Genomic DNA, 12479 nt, shown 5'->3' with positions numbered 1-12479 from the left:
CACACCTACGGACAATTTAGAATCACCAATTAACCTCAACATGTTTTTGGACTGTGTGGGAGGAAGCCGGAGAACCCGGAGAGAACCCACGCTGCATGGGGAGAACATGCAAACTCCACGCAGAAAGATTCTGGTGCCCCCACCGGGGGCGAACCGGCAACCTTCTTGCTGCGAGGCAACAGTGCTACCAACTGCGCCACCTTGCAGCCCCTCCCATTTGTACTTTTGTAGAAAATGTACACTACAGTGACATCCCCCTGGACACTCAGAGCAGAATCCATGTGATCCCACAGCAGCATCTCCTTTATCTAGATCACTGAATGTTTCACAGGTCACTTGACACTACTGACAGTTGATCAACCTACCAGTACCAGAAATCTCCTTTTTATAAGGCTTCATGACAGTGACTTCAATCTTGAGGTTCTCATTTTTTGTGATCTCCATTTCATGATCTTTAAGTTTCTGTTTTGTCTCACTTATTGTCTCCAGCTTTGCAAAACCAACTCTTATCTGCTCCTGTAAACTTTCAACTAAATCCTCAAGCTGCTGTCTTTCTCTGATGACCTCCGTTGTCAGAGTCAAGCTTTTGGTTTCTATGACATTCAGAGCATCAAAGAACTTCCTCATGCTTTTTGTTCCCATGTTCCAAACCATCTGATTAAAGCCTCCATCTTCATCGTCACCTGTGCTGTCAGTTACAGCACAGGTGTAATGTGCAGCACAGCACCTGTGTGCACCACAGGTGTAATTTGTTGTCTGCAAACAACGCTGAATTATTGAATTTGAAGTGAACTGGCAGTCAGTCATCTGTTTTAGGACATGGGACACCTGAAGCTTTGACAGAACTGGTGGTTGCTGGCCATCTGCAAATGTCACCAGAATCCTGATGTTTTCTGCCACATCTTTCCCAAAGATTGATAGAACTGAATCAAACACATATTTCTGTGATGACGTGAGTTGTGTAAAAGCAGGCGGAACAACGAAACACACAGCATCAATTTCTGTGACAACATCGTCAGCAGAGAAAAGATTACATAGTTGCTCTGTGATCAGTTTGTCTCTTTTTATGCCTCTTGTACTTCCAAAGCCTGGAGTGTCAATGATGGTCAATGAGTACTCTATTTTGAAACCCTCCTGGTGGTTGATTTTGTACACAGTGACTTCAGACATCTGACTGTGACCTTGTGATCTCGACTGATCCTCATCAACTAACTTAAATCAATGTGAGTCTTCCCATTCGACAGCGACAATGTAGTTGATCATTGCGTTGATGAGAGTTGATTTTCCTGATCCGATCTCTCTGAACAGAATTATTGTAAGATTCTTCTTAAAGCTTTGTCCTCCAAAGTCAAACCTCCGCCAGCTGTCTGTGCAAACATCTTCGAGTTTCAATTTGTAAGCTGCAGGCGACTCAGAGTTTAATCTTTCCCTTGTATGTCTGAACATTTCTGTGAGACGTTTGAATGTTGTTGTGGAGATGTTAACAGTGATGCTTTCTTTACTTTTTCCATCGACACCACAATCACATCTGACCCTGACTGCATATCCTGTCTCTGACCGAAGCCCTGAAATGATTGCCTCTTCAGCGGTTGTCATCATTTGTTCCCACTGCAGATCTTCTTGTTTCACCTCATTGTCTGTTTGTGCAAACTCCAAGATGTAGCTCAATATCTGGACGTCCTGTCTGAGCTCAGCAGGTTTCTGCCAGCTGACTGAAATCTCACATGATTTTGCGTCAACGTGAGGTTTTCCAGGAGGGCTGCAAGGTAAAGTTTTAATGGACTCACTGACTACACTGGCCGGCCCGACGCCTGCTGAGGTCACTGCTCTGCATCTGAACATGTACTCTGTGTTTGGCCTCAGTTTCAGGCTTTGAAGGTGGCTCAAAGTTCTCAGTGACAGAGATACCGTCCTTATAAAGGTAGATGCTTGAACCTTTCTGTGTCTCATTTGTTAAACCCACCATCAGGAACTTTGTGTTCTTGTTCTCCGTGTTGGTTTCTGAAAAATCACTGAAGCGTTTTGCTTTTTTTCTCATGTCATCCGTTGTTTCTTTGGAAAGGTACCGTTGTTCTTTTTCTACATTGCAAGTGTGTGGATCCTGAAGCTCTTCTGGTTTGGTCGTTCCTTTTAAGTAGTTTGATAAAGCTGAGAGGTACGATTCATCACTTCCCAGTGAGGTGAAGACAAAACACACAGCATGTTCTGCACGGACAAGTTCTTCATCAAGATCATTTTGAGATGGAACGGTCTTGGTGTTTTTCATCATTTTGTTGAAGGATTTCAGAATCGAGATTTCTCTCTCTTTACAGTCCATCCACTCGTCCAGGTGTTCTCTGCTGAAAGGTGAAGAATTTGTCTTCTTCAGGATCTCTGCGAGCTCAGACTCCTCTTCTCCTCCTCCTCGGATTGATGGAAGTTTCTTTGCTAAGGTTTGTTGAAATTCCAGCTTGAACTTAGAGCACATTTCTTTTAAACTTTTAATCTTTTTGCCAATCTGTGGGAACTGCAGCGCAGTGGTGGTTCTTAGTGCATCATTGCACCTCATTTCCAGCTCACTGAAGTCCTCCAGGACTGTTTGTGCTTCTTGAACTAATCTTATACTTATCTAACGAACAAGTTTGGCAGCAGTAGAATCTAAACTTGTCAGTGGCAACAACCAGACCTTCATCGGTACAGCCTATTCTCCGTTGGTTCCCAGTAATGCTGGAAGGCTTTGGTAGACTTTTACTGCATCCTGAAAGGATGTAGGAGTTTTCTGAAGGCAAAAGTCTCCAAAGAATCTGCAGGAGAATTTATCAACATTTTCTTTGTCCTTATCTTCCATTTTCAGGGAACCTTTGCCCTCTATAGAAAGACTGGGAGGTTTTTGATCATCACCTTCAAGTTGCCCTGAATGTCTTGATGATCTTCTTTCTCAGACACCTCACAGTCAAACACAAAGAAGGCTATGTTAGTCCAGTGCTCAAGTCTCTGCATTGGCTTCCTGTCGCTCAGAGAACTGACTTTGAAACAGCTTTGCTTGTGTACAAGTCTCCTCATGGTCTAGCACCAAAGTATATCTCTGACATCCCTTTTCCACCAAGAATAACTAGGTGCTAGTTCCATGCTGGTGCGAGGGGCAGTGCTTAGTTTGTTCTAATCTGGCACCTCCTACGAACCAGTTGCTTTTCCATCGGCAAGGAGCCAAGTTAGAGCTACGCAATATGTCACTGCATAGTTAGGAGGCCATTTACCATTTACCGAATAACGGTTGTGCCACATGGAAGTCCACGCAGGACTCCAGACTAACTTTTTTTTACCAGTGCGACCAACTTTCTCATTTGTTCGCACTTCTCACCTTATCACAGGCAAAACATATGACTTATTGAACAATTTTTTATCAAATGTTCGAATGTTTACGATGTTCCCCAAACGCCTCACATAGCAGGCTGCAGCAGCTGTTGTTGGTGGCTGCAGTGCTCAGACCGGTGTGTGACCTAAAATTACTTTTAAAAGAGTAAACTAGGGTGTTCTAATGTTCTAAAGTTGATGCGCTCCGTTTTTCATGACACAGTTATACCGGAGTTAAGCGTGCAACAGTTTGTGCAGAACTTCCGTGTGTCCCGAGAGTCATTTCAATACATCTGTGATCGTACCAGGGACATCCTGGTGAAAAATGACACAAATCACCGCTTGTGTGTCCCATTCATCTGTCTCGATGGTCACAATAACCCCGCTCCCAACCCCTGACATACTCAGAGTTTAACTCTGGCCCAGCAAAGAGCTGGTGCTTGCTAAGCACCAGTTTTGAGAGCCTTGAGCCGGTGCTTAGGTGGTGGAAACACAAAGAACTGGTGAAAAGTCAGGCACTAGCATGGAAGTAGCACTGGAACCAGTTTGGTGGAAAAGGGGTATGACATGTTAGTGCCATATGAACCCTCTTGGGCTCTGAGAACCTCAGGGAGTGGTCTCCTGCTGGTACTCAGAATCAGGATTAAACATGGTGAGGCTACATTCCAGTTTTATGCAGCTAAAATCTGGAACTGTCTTTCAGAAGATGTGAGACAGGCCTCAGCTCTGACAATGTTCAAGTCCAGGCTGACAACAGTTCTATTTAGTTGTTAGTTCTATTTTAGTTGTGCATATGACAGCTGAACGTATTTTTTCTGTGCTTTTCTAATTAATGATTATATTTATGCTTTAATGGATTGATTTTATCCGCCATTTTGCTTTTAATGTAATTAATTAATGATAGGGTTTATGTTTTGTGGATTGACTTCTTGTAATTTTGTGTGACGCACAAGAGAATTTCCTCGGGTAGGAATTGTGCTATACAAATAAACCTGCCTTGCCTTGCCTTGCCTTGCCTTGCCTTGCCTAAAGAGAATGATCCAGAGGTGGAGCAGACAGATGTGGCCGCTCAGGAGGACAGTTCAGTGGCAGTTCAGGCAGGTAAGATTGCTCAGGAGGATGGCCCGAATGCAGTGCAGGGAGACAAGGCCACTCAGGATAATGGCCTAAAGGAAGAGCAGGAAGGCTGAACTGCTCTGGTGGATGGCCTGGTGACTGGGCAGACAGGGGCCAAAGGCACATCAGATGACTCTGACTATGGAAAAAGTGACAAGTCAGGTAATTAACTCTGGTACAGGCAGCACGTCAAGCAACTCTGACTAAGGAACAAGGTGCATGTCAGGCAACTTTGACTCTGGAACTGGGAGCATGTTCGTTATAGCCCATGTGTAACACAGGTTATGAATATGGAGGAATTGATAAATAGTGGAATGTTATTAGGTAAGTATTCATCATTTAGTTCAGATGTATTTAGAAATGTGTTGAATGTTGAAATTTTGATTGCCTTGGCTTGCTGTATTTTGAGGAGGCGGGATCAGCTTAACTGAAGCCAATCACGATGGCCGGCTGCTCAGCTTTGTTCCGGACGTTTCCCTTAGTTACTGTCACTCTTTTTCTGCCAGCTTGACTGCTATAGGGTCGCAGCTGAATGTGAGACACAATATTGGAAGCCTGAGGATGTATTACATGCATGTTCATGATTTTTCAACGGTGAGTTCAGGGTAGAGGGAAAGTGTTAAGCTTGGACAATATTGAAGGTCACTAGTGAAGTCACGTAATGACCACATTCATGCGCAAATTCGGCTATTAGCATTTGAGGTAGCGCGAAGCGGTGCTAACGGCTAACAATGACGACCGTTAATGTTAGCCACAATTTTAAGCTACAAGCTATTTCTCACCTTGGTTTATCAAAGGGAATGTGTGAAATGTTAATAAAAGTATATGTTGTTTAATAGAATGTGTAGTTTGAGTGCAGTTACAAGTTGTTAAAGCTGAGGCTGAATTTTTAGCGTATTTTCTATGTTACCAGTAGGCCTATGGTAAATGAGGAAAATTAAGCACACAATTCATTTAAGCCTTAGTGTTGCAATAGTATAATTTAACTGGTTTAATGCTGAGTCATTTAAAAGTCAGAGAGGCCCCCAATTGGTTTTACACAAAGAAATGGTGTGAAACAATGCACTCACCATGAAAGAATATCGTGATGTTATACATCAAATTAAACAGCTGAACCAGGGCCACAAGCATACAAGCATATATCAGCCATTTCTACATGCCTCAAACACAACTCAAACACCAACTAAATGAATTATCAAATATGGACATCGATATAGTACCACCACATCAACCCACTTGTCACATTTCTGGCTCTGTCACTACTGTACGTTATGTAAGACGCACAACTTACCTCTCAAAATGAAACTGAGAGTCCCCAGATTCAAAAAATATCCATCAAAGCTCTCTAAAACCAAAGCATCAGGCAGAAACAACCCAAAGAACAGTAAAAACTGAAACCGCTTCATCAAACTGTAGTTGTAAAATGTCTCTTACCTTAGCTGTTTTGCCGTAAAAAGTTTACTTTATCGGTAAATCCACACCGGAATCAGTTAGTACTACTTCCCGTGCCACACGGAAAGCACGTCACGCGTCTCTCTGAGGCTCTGCTTCCTTTCGTGCCCTGCCCCAAAGGGGACGAGGGAACGAGCGGCTTCAGTAGAAGATGGTGTCCTGCTGATTCTGATTGGCTAAAAGTGCTGTCAATCTCGTTTTGGGGGCTATCGCTATATTCTATTTGCTCTTACAATTCAAAGGAGGGGTCAATCACCGAAATCGACCAATCCATGACGGAGATACAGCCGTGCATCACCGCGGAAGCTTCACAGCCGTCTTGGTCGCCATTACACACAGGCCGCGCAGCGGAGACAGCGGTCTAGTTGGATTTTAAAAAAACTAAAAAACTGCTGTATTTGGATGTATTGAACACCATTAGTGAAATACAAGTGAAATATATAGTTTGTACATAAGAACACTCAGATGGTCACCAGTGTGCCAAAATGTGCCAAAGTGTGCAAAAATGTCACCTCGCCTGAATGTGTGGACCAAAAACTTTGTAATTTTGTTCTACTTCACTTTATCAGAGTCAGCCTTTGCAAAGAGAATGTTTACATATTGTGCTATGATTTTGGAGAGGTTTAGAGCTGCAGCTGGATCATTCCAAAGAGATAATTATCCTGAAACTGCTTTTTTTTTTTTTAGGCGAACCTTAATTTTTAAAATTTGTGTGTGTGTCATCTACATTTACTTTTAACCAGTAACATATATACTGAAATTTACACATCTGAACAAATCTTACAAGTGTTCCTTTCATTATTACACAAGAATTATTCAAATAGACCTTGTGGTTGCAGAGATAAACTGTTTTTATTATGGTTACGTCATTTTCGAGCAACGGCCTGAAAAATAGCTCAGGGCTTAAAGGGTTAATTGTATATTTATGTACTTTGTGATGTTGTTGTAAAGGTCCAAATTTAATGCTGATTTAATATTACGATAACTGTTAAGAATGCTGCTGATATACAGTATAAGATACAATAAGAGGTGATGTTGAGTTATAATTTGATGTTGTGTATCTCGCTGAGTAGGTGAGATGCCAGTGTGACCAAATAGTTATCCGAGGGAAATGTTATGACCTTATCCATAAGGTTAGGTTTTTGTGAAGGGAGGAATTGGACAGAACAGAGCAGGACCAGAAGTTCCAGTGAGCTGGAAGGCGAGCCACCCACCTTAGAGATCCTGGACCGAGGGAGAGTGTGATAGAGCGATCCAGTCCCTGAACTGAGGATTAACCACGCTAACTGTACACTGGTTTGAAAGTACTCATCTATACACTGACTCATTGGACCTCATTGATGTACACACACACTGGGCCCCAATGATTTTTTTTTCTTTCAGTAAAGGACAGTAAGAACTTTTTTTTTTGTTGTTGTTCAAGTGTGCACACTTAAGTTGTTTACATTTTTTATTTTGGGTATCTGAATTTCACACTGTGACATTTCCTATTCTTTTAATAAAATCATTTATATGCCATTACTGTGTGTGGTGTTCATTATTGTCATTAATTCACCCAAGGCTCCAGCCATTCTAAAAGATCTTCTGACATTAGCCCATTGTTGTCTGCTTTGAATTCATCAATACCAATTCATAATTACTTGAAACAGGTGTTAGACATGCATTGGTGAACACAGGGCATTAAGAGGCAGTGAACACCCCAGAAGTCAACAGAATAATGGGTAGAATAAAGGCTGCCTTGGAAATAGGGGAAACGTTGACCAACATTGTGTCTGTCTTTCTGCTGGCTGACGTGAAGTCACACTCAGGAACAAGAGAAATGTCACTTGACTGTGGATCTGTTTATATGTTAACTGACTCTGTCAGCTAGCTTTGTATCAGGAAGAGGAAAGATGTCAGCACACTGACACAGCAACAGTCTTTGAGTTCCAATAAAGAATAAAGTCAATAAAGAAAGGGATCTGGGCTTTGTGGCAGCCAACTGTGGCATAAAAAGAGACTCAGGAGCAGGAGAGGCATCAGCCAACCCAGGAACAGACTCATAAAGCAGAAAGTTGTCAATCAGCCCAGTAGTAGAGGTGGCATTGACTGATCAAACAAGAAAGTAAATTTGTAGAATTTATTTATGAAGCGCTTTTCAACAAAGGTGACAAAGGTCATATGAAATATGAAAATACAGGAAAACACAAAAATGATAAAGTGACTACCTGAGCCACAAAGTCAAAAGTGCGAACTGCACAATACCTCATGAAAAACACAGTACACAACAATAATACATAAAAATAAAGCAAATACAGAGCTAGTGCATACATGTTACCGAAATACCTGTCTAAACAGGTGTGTCTTTAGCTGGCTTTCAAAAGAAACCAGAGACTCAGCAGACTGTAAAGGTACAGGCAGAGCATTCCAAAACTTAGGTGGTACAGCCTCAGCAACATAACAACATAAGCAGAAGCCTGACTGTGTAACACTCTGTAAGTAATAACTAGAATTTTGAACTGGATCCTATGTGACAGAGAGCCTGTGAAGGGATTTTAGTATTGGGGTAATATGAGAGCGTCTGGGAAAATAATAGATTTGGTCAGGTGCTTCACATGGGTGTCAAATGACAAGGAGTTATCAAATATAAGCCTAAATTATGCAAGTTTGAGTGAGCAGCAGTGGAAAGATGCCCAATATTTTGTATGATCACCAAGAGACTAATGAACAGGCACGTTGTTGATCCCCACCTGATAAACCATCACCTTATTACAGTGGAGGGGCTCGTGTATCCCCGTGGCCCTAAGAGTAATACCCACTGGTACAGTCACCCAAGCAAATTGATCCTCAGGAAGGGAAAGCGTTTCAAAGAACCCCCAATAATATAGAGACAACAAGCTACGATACTTCACCTACAATAGAGAGACCAGGGTCCCCTTCTGGAACCAGGCATGGGAAGAGAGCTTTCAGACAACTGTCTGGTAGCCATGCTTTGGCCCAAGGGGCTCGGTCAAGCACAGGCCAAAAAGGCTACATGGGCCCACCAGTCAATGGGCCCACCACACTGCACAACAGGCATTGGAGTCATGTGCAATGTAAGCTGGCAAAGGTGAGCACCTGATCAGGCTGATCCCTGGGGGTGCAGACTGACTTGGGGGATGTGGAGCATCACTCTCTGGTGGGGAAAGAACCTTAGTTCATGTGTAAGGTGGAGCAGTAGGGGCTACATGTGATTAGGGATCATTTCCATGCATATTAAAGATTCAAATTCCTTTTTCAGAGTTGCCCAGGGTGAGGGGCACCAGGCAGGTGTGGGGATACTTACAAGTCACTAGCTGAGCACCACTGTGTTGGTGTTCCACATTGACAATGAAACGGTTACCTCTCTGTGACTTTGTCACTAAAGGGACAGTCCTGATTGTTGTCTGTGCTTATGCACTAAAAAGAAGTTCAAAGTATCCGGTCCTCTTGGAGACTCTCGGTGGGTTCTTCAAAGACTTCCACCTGGGGCACCCATTTGTTTTCCTGGGGGAATTCAACGCTCATGTTTGCAATTATGCAGAAACCTGGAGGAGGGGAGTGGGAGGAACTGCCTGTCTCAGCTGAACAGGAGTGGTGTTCTGTTGTTGAACATATGTGCTAATCATGGACTGGCCATAACAATCACTATGTTCGACCATGTCTAATAAGTGGACTTGGTGCCAGAGCACCTTAGGCCAAAAGGGGATGGTTGATTCAACGAAAGAAGTCATCAGGGTGAAGGGGAGGCATCTCAGGTATGGGCTTTAGCTGTAGTGGTCACAGAAGCAAAGACTCAGATGTAGAAGGAGTTCGGAAAGGCTTTAGAGAAGGACTTTTGGCTTTGGCATTGGGAAGGTTCTGTCAAATCATTTGACACCTCAGTTAAGTAAGGCAGGGCTGTGTTCAGCCAAAAGGAAAACTTTGAGGACCTCCTAAACCTGGTCCTCTAAAGATGAGACAAATTTTGAACACTCAGGAGAAGCCTCGTCCATATCTATGGCAGAGGTCGATGAGGTTGTCAAGAAGTTCCTCTGTGCCGAGGCGCAAGGTGTGCATGAGATTCTCCCTTACATGCTGAAGGCTCAGGGTGACTGTGCTTATGGAGTAGCAGCGCAGGGTGGTAGTTCCCATTTTTAAAAAGAGGGACCAAAGGGTGTGCTCCAACTATCAGGGTGTCACATTGTTCAGCCTCACCATGAAAGTTCACTACAGAGTGTTGGGAGAAAGGTTTTGACCTTTGCCGGAAAAGCAAATCATATTCCGCCCCTGGCTATGGAACATTGGGTAAGAGGGCCTGTGGAAAAAAGCCATCCAGTCCTTGAATAACCAAAGTGAGAATTGTGTTTGTATTATTAGCATAAAAAACAAACACATTTCTGGTTGGTGTCAGGGTTGCCCCATGTCTTTGATCCTGATCCTGATCCTGGTGATATTCATGGACGGGATCCCGAGGCTCAGCCAGAAATCACATCCTGAGCCCAGGATGAACAGGATGACAGTCAGGATGACAGTCGGCACTTTGGAGTCTGATGCCATGGTTCTCTGCTGGAAATGGATGGATTACTCCTTTTTTTGTGTTAGAGGGGAGTTGCTGCCTCAAGCTAAGAGTTGAAAGATCTCTGGATCTTGGACATGAGTGATGGAAAAATGGAGCACAGAATGGAGACAGAAAGACAGTTTAGTGCATTGCAAGCAGTAATGCAGGCATTGTCTTGGACTTACATGGTGAAGAGGGAGCTGAGCTGGAAGGCGAAGCTGTCAATACCAGTCGAACTATGTTGGTTGTCTGTCTCTAAGTGTAGCCCTGTGATAGACTGGCAACCTGTCAGGTGTTCCCTGCCGTCACCCTAAGTCAGCTGGGATAGGCTCCAGGCCCCCCGCGACCCGAGTGAGGATTAAGCGGTGTATAGATCATGGATAGATGGATGAGTGAAGTTCCCAAATTATGTGTTAAATTCTTCAAATTCTCTACAATATCCACATATTGTTCTACCTGCTTCTACTAGCAATTAAATGTACAGCGGAAGAAAATGAGACTACAAGGACAAAGGGAATAACCACTGCGGAGTCTTAGAGTGATTCAGTCCCAGAGAAACGCTGTTCCTCAATGCATCACTATTGAACAACTTTGAAGACTGTCATGACTTGGATTTAGGCTGGATGATCGAAAAAAGGAGCTGCAAAACTGATGTAATTACAACAGCTAAAAATATTTTAATAGGGCTGGGACTTTAATATGCTAATTTAGATTAGCTAATTACAGAAAATAATAATGGGGAGATTTTGCTAAAATTTGCCAAATTTGTATGAAGTTGAAGTTAAGTCTGCTTTATACAAATGAGCTTGCAGGTGACCCCTCATCACTCAAAACCCCCAACGATGCTCCAGAACATGACACAGGGAGTTTCACTACACAGTGAAACAAGAAATTGAGGGATCCTGTGAACACGTACGATGAGGCGACTTGGATAAGAGCATTGTTGTGTGCAAATTGTTTCAAGGCAAAACAGTTTCAAGACAAAAAGTCTTAAAATGCTGAATATAATAGCTAAAATTTTACTTTGAGTTTGCACTAATCTTTGAATGTTGTAGACAGAAAAAAAATGCACAGATAAATATAGATGAAAAATTTACATTTTTGTTCTTTAATTTTGCATATATGTCTGTTCCTTGATTCAGTTTTCAATCAAAATTTATTTGAATTGAAAAACTTTAGTTGTGTCAAATATTGCTATATTATTTGCGATTAATTTATTACGAAGCCTCGAATTAATCAGAATAAATTTTTAATCGCATTCCACCACTAGTTTTTACATATGACCCCAAATACCCAAAGTTTACCTGTGAGGTATCAAGGACCTTTATATGTAAAGTCTTACCGGGAATAAGTGAATCTTTACGACAGTCGTACAGCATCCGAAGGCTAAAAGGCCGGCCGAGTGCTGCCACCTCCATTGCTCCACCAGATTTCCAGTCCATCACTCAGTCTGAACTGGACACAGTAAACAGCTCGTTAGTTCACTTCTCTACTTCTTCTGCTGTCCAAACTGTTGTATTTTATTGTCTGTGATTCTCTAGCTGTCCTGCTACAACTCTGTTGTTGTGCTTTGGAGTCGTGTCCAGATGCACAAGGCAGCTATGTTCAGTGAAAATGCACTAAAAAAGCCTTTGTACATGAAATCAAATTATATAAAAAAAAAAAACAAGAGTCAATGTTGAAAAGCAATAAAAGGGGAACACTTCCAAAGGGGGTGGAAACTTTTTATAAACACTGTAGCTGCGTGTGACGGAGCGACGCCGTCACTAGCGGAGGTTAGCGGGCCGGCATGCCAGCGCGGCACACGCTGACGTGGCGCACGCCGACGCGGCGCACCCGCCGCGTAACGCACACACACACACACACAGGTAGTGATGGTCCTTTGACACCCGAGGCTCCGACACATGCGCTGTAGCTCATGAAGCATTTGTATCGAACCACTGTTCCGAGGCGTGGTTTAGTCACATGACTAGTGACGTATGAACCACTTTACTGCTTCGTTCTGTATCGAAACCTTGTCGCTGGTTTGGTTGTCTCGGCT

At 42.9% G+C, this 12479-nt stretch overlaps 1 pseudogene; it reads right to left on the bottom strand.

The window, feature by feature from the left end:
- The window catches only part of LOC103352991 (stonustoxin subunit alpha-like), a 23562-nt pseudogene extending 11706 nt beyond the window's left edge, over nucleotides 1–11856 (bottom strand).
- Nucleotides 11857–12479: the final 623 nt, after the last annotated feature.

Source organism: Stegastes partitus, unplaced genomic scaffold (genome assembly GCF_000690725.1).
Source record: "Stegastes partitus isolate 25-593 unplaced genomic scaffold, Stegastes_partitus-1.0.2 Scaffold57, whole genome shotgun sequence".
NCBI lineage: Eukaryota > Metazoa > Chordata > Actinopteri > Pomacentridae > Stegastes > Stegastes partitus.
Note: the sequence above shows the minus strand (reverse complement) of the source record. Positions and strands in the feature narration are given on the sequence as shown.